Genomic DNA, 10,312 nt, shown 5'->3' with positions numbered 1-10,312 from the left:
AAGATATAACTAAAATTATGATTGCTAGCACAAAAGTAGATATGAATAGTAATAGAGGAATAATATATTGTAGCCTAGATTTTTTAATACCTATCAAATACATTCCTAAATATATAAATTTAGGAATTCAAACAAAAGGATACAGAGAAGTTGAATTTGGAGATAATTTACTAATAACTTTATGAATTTTAGGAAGATGATCATCCAAGTCAACCACAAAATACAAAATCTTTGCAGACAAGGTAGTAAATTTAATAAGTAGTAAAGGAATTAAAATGGTAAAAACTAAAGAATTTTCCACATAAACTCTTGCTGAGTTAGAATGGGATATTAGTAAATAAATTTGTTTTTGATACTTCATCTGCTATAGTACAAGATGAAGCAGTAATATACACAAATAGGTTAGGAAAAACAATTTTAAGATTTTCTAATTACAACTCTATCCCTACTCAAGAATTTGAAGAAATATAACCAAAAAGTAATTTTGTCAATATAAAAATACCAAAAAATAAAGAACAAATTATATTCTTAAAAGAATTAAAAATTAAATTAAACAAAGAAGAACTTCTTCAAATGGAATATCAAATTTTTTTAAATAAACAGATAAGTGAAAATTATTATTTAGAATATGATAATATAGGAAACATTGTTTTAAACAAAAATAATATAATAGAAGAAGAATTAATATTTTCTAATAATAAAATATGTCATAAATAAGTTATCAAAAAGAATTAGCAAATATAGATACAGAAGATGCTAGTATTAGTTATTTTTCATCAGGACACACTCCTTTTTAATAAATATGAAATAAAAGAATATTTTAATTATTATGACCTTTCATCAACAACACCATATACAAAATATAACAATCTACCAAAATATTTTGAATATGTAGCAAAAGGGACAGAATACCCCACGAACAACCAATAATGTTTCAACCAGACCATAAAGAATATATTTTAAATCTAACAGCACATGATCCCCAAACATGGAAAAATGTTACACATGTTTGGAAAAGTACTCTAATAGTAAATTATTATACAAATTTTCAAGAATTAGAATCAGAAGAAAATTAAAAGTATTTAGAAACATTACTAGGAGAAAATGTAAAAGCAATATGGGAAGCTTATAAAAATGAAGAAGTAAAAGAATATATAAAATTAAGAAATTGAGGAAGTAATCCTTATAAATTTTTTAACAAAATACTTGCTTTAATAACTAGAGCATATCCAAATTCAAGACATGTGGAAGTCCAAAAAAAAGGTTGTGCGATACTCAAAACAATTAAGTTTAAAAAATAGGACTAGTGGTTATATTTTAAAAACTTTGTAAATCATTATGTTTATCTAACTACTATTGTTGTAAACACTTTTAACAAAGAAATAGGAGAAATATTATTTCATAAATTATCTAGACCTTTAGGACTAGAATTTCATACAAAATGGAATGAATTATCAGAGGTTAAAAATAATCCAACTAATTTATGGACTACAACACAAAGATCTCATTTTTAAGAAAAAAAATATTAAAAGACAAATGCTTAGATTTACAAATACAAAAACAACTAAAACAGACTATTACCAATTTTGTAGTGAAATATAAACATCCCAAACTTATGGATTAAGTAACAAACCACAGAGAATAAATAATTATTTAAAGTACAATAAAACTAAACAAAAGAAATATTATTTAAGAAAATCCAATAGAAGGAAACCATATTTAGATGAAAAAAAAGACATGTTAGATAATTCAAACCAAAAACGAATTATAAAAACAAACTTAGTTGTTTTGTTTGTAATAGTACTGAACATCTAGCTAGAACTTGTCCAAAGAGACAAAATAATAATGAGAAAAATAGTATACTAATAGATATGTAAATGAAGATTTAATACTTTTAGATGAAAGTATTAGTGATGAATCAATTTATAGTATAGTCTCAATAAATGAAACCATTCCGGTACAAAAAAAGAATATATGATGTAATACCATTAAAGAATTTTAAAAAGAAAATATAGAATATGAAGACTCAACCAGTGAAGAAAGATATGAACCAATGAATATTGGAGAATGTAATCATAATTGGCAAAAGAATTTAGGATCAGATAATATCTCATGTTTTATTTGTTAATTTTTTCCTCATAAAAATCTAAGAGCCCGATGTGAAACTTGTTTTATAGAAGCTTGTATAAATTGTTTAGAAACAAAAAAAATTTAATTAAGACAAAAAAGAAAATTAAAAACCCAATTTTTATAGAATTTCAATAACAAGAAACAAAACTTCTAAGAAAAATAATAGAAGTTATAGAAGATACTTTAAAATTAATACAGAAAAAAATTTGATGTGTTTGAAAAATATATTATTCAAGAAAACATACTTGTAGAACAAATTTATACACTACCTTCTTACACAAAATCCATATGAAATACTGATAATTTAACTTCTTTAAAAGTAAAATGTAAAATAAGAATTAATACACATATAATAGAATGTTTAGCTTTTGTAGATACAGGATGTACTAATTGCATTATAGATGAAGCTTTAGTACCAAAAAGATATTTTACACAAATTAATGATCCTATTTCAGCCTAACAAATGGATGGAGGAATACATACTTACAAAATATATTAAAACATGTATCTAAAATATGTTTTAATACAAATTGTGATTATATTAAAAAATATACTTTTCCACCCAAGACATGGGTTAGAAAACTAAACCTAAGAAATTTTGACTTTATTATTGGCTTAAACTTTGTTTTGAAAGACCATGGTGCTCTAACAATTTCAAAAGATTATCTTCTTTTTCGAAAACATTATCTTCTTGCCTCTATTACAACTACATATTTTCCTCAACGAATTGAAAATGGAGAGACTAGTAAATAGAATCAACATGTAAATGTAAAGAAGAAACGAATAGTAAAATAGATGATTTTATAGAAAATGATTTTAATTTCATAAGAACAAAACAAATTTATACATCTTTAGTAACTGGATAAGAAATAGACCAATTAATTTCAAAACTAGGAAAAATTGAAATAGTATGAGAAAATGTTTTAAAATATTAGGAGAATGATAAAACAGTATGTGAATTAAAAAAATGCAGAGCACATAATTAGAACTAAAAATATAGAACAAACTAACGAAGATATGAGTGATTTCAAATTACATATTTCACAACTATTAAAATTAGGAGTCATAAGAAAATCTGATAGTCCTCATAGATTTGTAGCATTCAGAGTAAGAAAACATTCAGAAATAGTAAGATTAAAAAGGACAATGGTAACTAACTATAAAAGATTAAATGATGCTACAATAGATAATTCTTATAACATACCAGACAAAAATGTTTTAATTAATAGAATTCAAAATTATAAAGTAATTAGCAAATTTGATTTAAAATATGGTTTTTGGCAAATAAAAATGCATCCTAATAGTATAGAATGGATTGGTTTTACAAGTCCAGAAGGACATTCTAAATGGCTAGTCATGTCTTTTGGATTCAAAATGGTTTTAGTATATTTCAAAGAAAAATGGAAGATATATTTAATAAACATAAAAAATTTTGCTATTGTCTATATAGATGATATTGTAGTATTTAGTAAAAATAGACAAGAACATAGAGGGCATTTGCAAAACATTTTCTTAGAATTTACTAAACATGGTTTGATCATAAGTAAAAAGAAGATGCAACTTTTCAAATATTATATTGATTTCTTAGGAGTTAACATAGGAGAAGGAAAAATAAAATTACAACCTCGTATAGTTCAAAAGGCCCTAGATTTTTATGATAAGTTAGAAGATTTAAAATCCTTACAAAAGGTTTTGGGTTTAATAAATTATGCTAGACCATTTATTAAAGATTTAGGAAAAATAGTTGGACTTATATATTCTAAACATCTATTACAGGTCAAAGATATTTTAATCAAGAAGATGTAAAATTAGTACGAATATTCAAAGAAAAAATTAAAAACCTCTCAGAATTAACACTTCCATTAGATACAGATTATTTGATAATAGAAATAGATGGATGTAGTCAAGGATGGGGAACAATTCTTTGTTGTAAACCGACCAAATTTAATGAAAAAAGTTTGGAAAGAATTTGTAGATATAATAGCAGTAAATATAAAGAAAAATGTAATATTAGTAGTTTAGATGCAGAACTACTTGCCATCAATTATGCGTTAGAAAGTTTTGAATTATATATCATTTCTGAAAAAGAAATAACTCTTAGAACTGATTATGAAGCTATTGTTTCTTTTTACAATAAATTGAATGGAGACAATAAAAGAAGTAGTAGAAGAAGATGGTTAAATTTCTCAGATCGAATAAACAACACTGGATGAACTATTAATATAGAACATATTAAAGGAAAAAAATAAGGCAACTGATATTTTAAGTAGATTATTAGAAAGTAAATTTATTAAAAAATTAATTATGTTTTTTTCATCTCAAGATGTCTAGATCCAATTCAGGTAATCCTCGAGGTCATCCACCATTTGGTGCTATGCTAAGGCCAGAAGGAATCCGATCAGTAAACTCTTTTACAGTAAAACCAATACAATCTTCAAACATATATTATTATGATAATATTAGATTTGGTAATCAGACCTTACAAGTTTTTCCAAATAGGAATATTTCATTTAAAGTTTTACCACATGTTTCTCTTGGTAAAGAAGAAAAATGTTTACTAGATAATTTATGGATAGCTTATGAGCGAGATCCTAAAGACAAAAAATATTTTATTGCATGTTTAAATGCTTTATCATAACATTTTAACCAGACTCACAATCGTTTTAGGTTTTATGTTGTTTTGATGGGAAAGAAGACAGGTTTCTTCCACACATGGATAAAATTGAAGTAGCTGAATATTTACTGATCCATTATATATAGGATTTAATGATTATCAACAATCTTTAACAATAGAAAGAATTCATTTAGGCATGAATTTTTATATATCAGACTCTCTTAAGCATTATGTAGAACTTCCAGTTACTTCTTTAGTAACCAGAGATTCAAGTCAAATTTTGTTTTTTTATCACTATGAAACCATGAAAAATAACTACAAACTTTTAAATGAAGAAATCTATAAGCTTAGAAATGAAAAACAAGATCTAATTAATAGAATTAACAATTTACAGAAAAGTTTTCATTCTTAACAAACATAAGTAACAAATCTTTCTAGCGGTTCCTCTTCTGATCCCAAAAAGAGGAGTAAGATTGGTACTTACTCCCCCAATGAGCGATACAAAAGGTACTAGTAAGACAGATAATACTAGCTAGTCCAGTGAGTCCGACAACTAGTAAAGACTTATCAAATTCGGTTATAGCTATGAGATTGCTAAAATCTCAGGAGACACATAGGACTCATGATTCATCTACAAACAAAAATAAGGAGACACATGGGACACCATTTTTCTCTACAAATAAAAATAAACAAATAATAGAAATTTGTGATTCACTTGGATAACTCGGAAAACACAGAGATTTTTAGTCAAGTATAGTCCTACATCCAATCCAAATAATCCAGAATTTCCCTATTTCATCTTAATTCTAGAAAAACCAGATTGCTCTATTTTTAAAGATGCCCAAAATCCAAATTATTCCCAAGAAAGCCTCAAAAATACTACAAATCAGATAGAAGACCATAAAAAACATTATGAAGCCTCTTCCTCCAGAAAAAATCCAAAAAAGAAAAAAATTCAATGAAAACTCTCCAGGAAGCAGTTAATAAAATGGTTCAAGAAATATTGAACACTATGATTCTAGATTTAGATGATAATTTAGAAGAAACTATTATTGAAGATAAATCAAGGAAAGACAGTCCTTTGCCAGCTTATTTGCCATGCCCAAATGATAATGTCTCTAACGAAGAAAATGAAAGCAATAATTCAGAAAACCAATTTGATCCAGATGAAGACAAAAATCAATTAGATGATGCTTTATCTTTTGATTCAATTTCCAGGAACACTCTCGATACTTGAAGGTTTTTATACATATGACAAAAGGATTACTATTGAAGATTCTTTAAAAGATAAGAAAGGCAACTTTAGTCAACAATAATACACAATACCATCGTAACTACTATTCCAAGATTCCATTTTAGGCGATAACTTCTTTATGAGTGTTATTTCAATAATTAATTGTAATCCCTCCACCGCCACAAACATCACCTATCAACTTTATGAAGAAGTATACAAAGACCCCACAATGATTAAAAACGACATTTGAGCATTATATTCAATAGTTGCGGTTATTATTCCACTGTTAAGTTTCCTATATAAAGAGCCGATTGTTTAGAAGGTAGATACAACTACTAAGAAATAAAAACATCTCCCTCTCACTTTCTCTCAAACCAATCTCTTAAAAGCTCTAGACCTCTTCGTCAACTTTGTATAAACTTTGTAAAATATTCAAGTTTCCATGTAAGTTTCTTTCCTTTATTTACTTTTAATTTTATAAGGGATTTCCCGAAAGGAAAAACCTTAATTCCTATAATAATATGTAATTTTAGTTACAAGTTCCCTATGATTGTAAAGATTATGTATTTTAAATTCAGTTTGTAAGACATTATAACATAAAATAGAGTTTGTTTAATAAATATTTATAATAATATTAGTTATATACCTTATCATAAACACATCATAATTTATGTTTCTACTCTCTATTTCTTACTAAGTGACCCACATATTGGTCTTATGAAAGGCCGGAGGGAGCCTATTATACTATCATTTTTTGATGGGGATATGCGTTAAATAGAGATCACACCTAAAAAAAGAAAAAAAGAAGATAGTGTTCTTTATATAGAATATTGAGTTTAATGATCCATTGTGTAGAATTAAAATGATAATGAGCAAAATTATAGAAATACCTACGATTTTTCCAATGAAAACTTTAGTTTAAATTTAAAAATGCTACATTTAGTTTGAGATTATTAATGGATGATAACTTATACAAATAGTTTTAGGATAAAATGATATAAGTATAAATATAACTAATATAAAAACATCATACATCATTAAACTCTTTTGTATGAAAACACAAATATATGGATAAGAAATTATGTTTTGTGTACATAACTAGTCTCTATTGTTTTAATTGTATACAATAGATCCTTTTAGAATCTTTTTTTTAAGAACACACCATTATTATAGGTTTAACAGAAAATATGTAGTAAATAGTAATAATGGGGTTTTTTATACAAAAAATATTAGGTTTTAAGAATCTATTGAGTACAATTAAAATGCTAATTACCGATTGTGTATATGGTGCATATTCTTAACATTTCAAGTCACTAACCACTTTCTATAATGAAAAAAATGTAACATCTATTCCAGCTATATTTATCTTTTTGGTTTTAAATATAAAAAGTTTGCAATTTAGGTCGCTACGTCGGGCGTAATCAAGGTACACGGTCGTACCTTGTCGAATCTTGGATAAGGGGTTTCCCCCTAATACGTTGGTCGTTCATATGGTACACTGGGCATACTCAAGTCAGGGAAAACCCTAATTTTTTAGTGTTTAGTCCCTATTTAAGCATCATTACATACCATGAGTCTGCCCCCTCATAAGCCCCCATTCCCTTAAAGACACCCCACGAAACCCTAGCTTCAATTTATGTGTATCTTAAGTTTTTGTGTGATTTTAGTGTGTTTTGGTGCATCTTGAAGAAGAAAAATCTTGGTGGATGATAATTATTTGAGTTGGAGCTTGTGAATCCAAGTTCTATTTAGCCTTCTCAGCCTCTAGGAGGTATAAAGTGTTGACATTGGTTACTATATGCTTATATCTAAGATTAGTTGAGATTGGAGCATATTTAGGTCCCATAGATGAGTTCTTGTGAGTAAATGATACTCTACAAGCTTTGAGTCGTCCTTTTGATGTTTATGAGGTTCCTTGATGATAAAGTTTGCATCTTGATGGTTGAGGACCAACCATGCAAAATTTTATGGTTATTTTATGAAATAAGAGTTCTAGATCTTGGATTTGATCTCTCGGAGCCATGCAAAGGCTTAAAGCTTCCAACTTTATGGATTAAGACCTTATTTAGAAGTAGATCTGAGGTTTGGACGTTAAGGTCTAAAGCGATTAAGCCATGTAGATGAGAATGAGACCCTGAGTAGTATGTTGGGTGTACTTCTGAGTACACTGCACGTACTGGGTTTGAGTCTCATTCCTTCCTTGTTGTAGGGACTTGTACGCTGGGCGTAATCTGGTGGTATGCTTAGCGTACCCACCTAATGGGCTTTTAGGCCTTGATCTAGTTTGAGCCATTGTTGGGCCATAAGTCCTTATGGATTTATGCCATAGTTGGGTCTTAGGTCTTTATGGATTTGGGTCATTTCTGGGCCTTGGGCCATTTTGGGCTTTGGGCCGCGATTAGTTAGGCCTAGTCAAGGAAGGGTAAAATGGTCTTTTACCCTAGGAGTCAGGATTGATGATTTAGACTTTTGGTTACGTTTATGGCCTAATTGTTAATTAAGGATTTTATTATTTGTGATTTAATGCGGGGATTTTCCGGTTTAGCAACCCGAGTGTTATTTGTTTATCAGCGAATCGAGGTGAGTCTTCTCACAGTGTTTGGCGGGTAGAAGGCACCAATGTCGGCCCATTGATTATGTTTGTAGAATGCTAGTTGTCTGTATGACTCTTACATGTATAGTATATGTTTGTATGGATACCGGGAGGGGCTCGATTCCAGACGGGGCCTGCTGAATGTGTTGGGTGGGGCCCATGGCATATTACGATCAGATTTGTACTGGGCGGAGCCCGATGGATATCGGGCGAGGCCCATTGTATTTATGGTATGGGGTATGTTGGGGAAACTCATAAAGCTTTGTGCTTACGGTTTCAGTTTATGTTTTAGATACTTCCAGTTTGAAGGGGAAGAGCTCGGGATGATCGCATTGTACACACCATGTTTTCCACATTGTTGACTTTGATGTATTTTGGATATGGATGACTTACTCCAATTTTCCATTGTGGTTTTCTATGAACAAGAATTAGCTGGTTGTTTGTCTAATATAAAAGTAAAAATTTTTGGTTATGAATTTTGGAACGTTACAAGTTGGTATCAGAGCCTTAGTTTGAGGGATTCAGGCATACTCTCGGGTGTATCTGAAATCAAACTGAGGATTTGTTAAGTTATTTTCATGAAAGAAAATCTTTTTCTAAAAGTTTTTCTAATAAAAGAAAGGGGTGTGGTGCATGCAATCGACAAAGATCAAGTAAGTCTTCCCAAAATACACATACATGTTATATGTTTTATGTTGTGATATGAGAATCACATGCTAGATTAAGGCTAAGGATCTGCTCAGGATGGCATGATAGAATGCTATGAAAGATTCTTTCATGTGCCTATTATATGACCTTGTAAATCTGCATGCTATTATTTGATCGGTTATCGGATAGGATGGCATGTTTAGATTATACTATAACTTGGATTACTCAATGCTTGAATATTGATTGCTTTATGCTTTTAGGAGTTATCATTAATATTATATAACTAGTAACTGAATGAGTTTGATTACATATTATAGGGACTAGATAATTTTAGAAGTTTAGGTTTAACTCTATTGCACAACTCTTGTTTGAGTCCAACTGTTGTAGTGAGAGACCTTTCAGTCGAAGAATTATGTAATATCATTAATATGTAATTGTATTCGTGAGGTAGTTAGATGGTATTAGAGGAAATTCCTTCTATAGCTGATAGCGGAGAGTGGTGTCATGGTGGCCCTAGGAAAGCCTAGGAGTTGTCTTGGTGTAGTGAGTATTTTCTATGCGAATGATTGTTGGAATTGTATGAGGAAAGTACGGATAAATATAGAAGGTAGTATCGGGCCCTTACTACTAACGGAAGAGGATCCTTACTTGAATCAAGGAAAGTCACGATGAGACCAAGGAAACTTGTAGTGTTTAGGAATCTTTGAGTGTTTTCTGATGGTTTGTTTGGTTTATTTTTAGTATGGTGATCACTCAAGGAGGTTCAGGTTCTGGTGAGGGATCGGGTTTAGGCTCTAGAGCCGGATCTATGGATGATCAGATTCGAGAGTTCATTTCATCCGAGATTACCCGTAGCATTCTGGAGCAGACTCCTGTGATCTTTGTTTCGGTCAAGTAGGGTATTATGGAGTTGATGGATGAGCGTCTGAGCACATTCCGTACTGAGATGGTGGCTTTCATGGGTGCACGCTCTTTTCCTTTCCGATATTTTCATGTATCTAGGGCTCCTGAGTTCTGATACGTGTGGAATGTACTAGTTTTAATCGTAACTAACTTAAACACAAAAACAAACACACGGAAGGCAGTGTACCTA

This window comes from Lactuca virosa, chromosome 7 (genome assembly GCF_052849685.1).
Source record: "Lactuca virosa cultivar CGN04683 chromosome 7, Lactuca_virosa_CGN04683_v6, whole genome shotgun sequence".
NCBI classification, from domain to species: domain Eukaryota; kingdom Viridiplantae; phylum Streptophyta; class Magnoliopsida; order Asterales; family Asteraceae; genus Lactuca; species Lactuca virosa.
Note: the sequence above shows the minus strand (reverse complement) of the source record.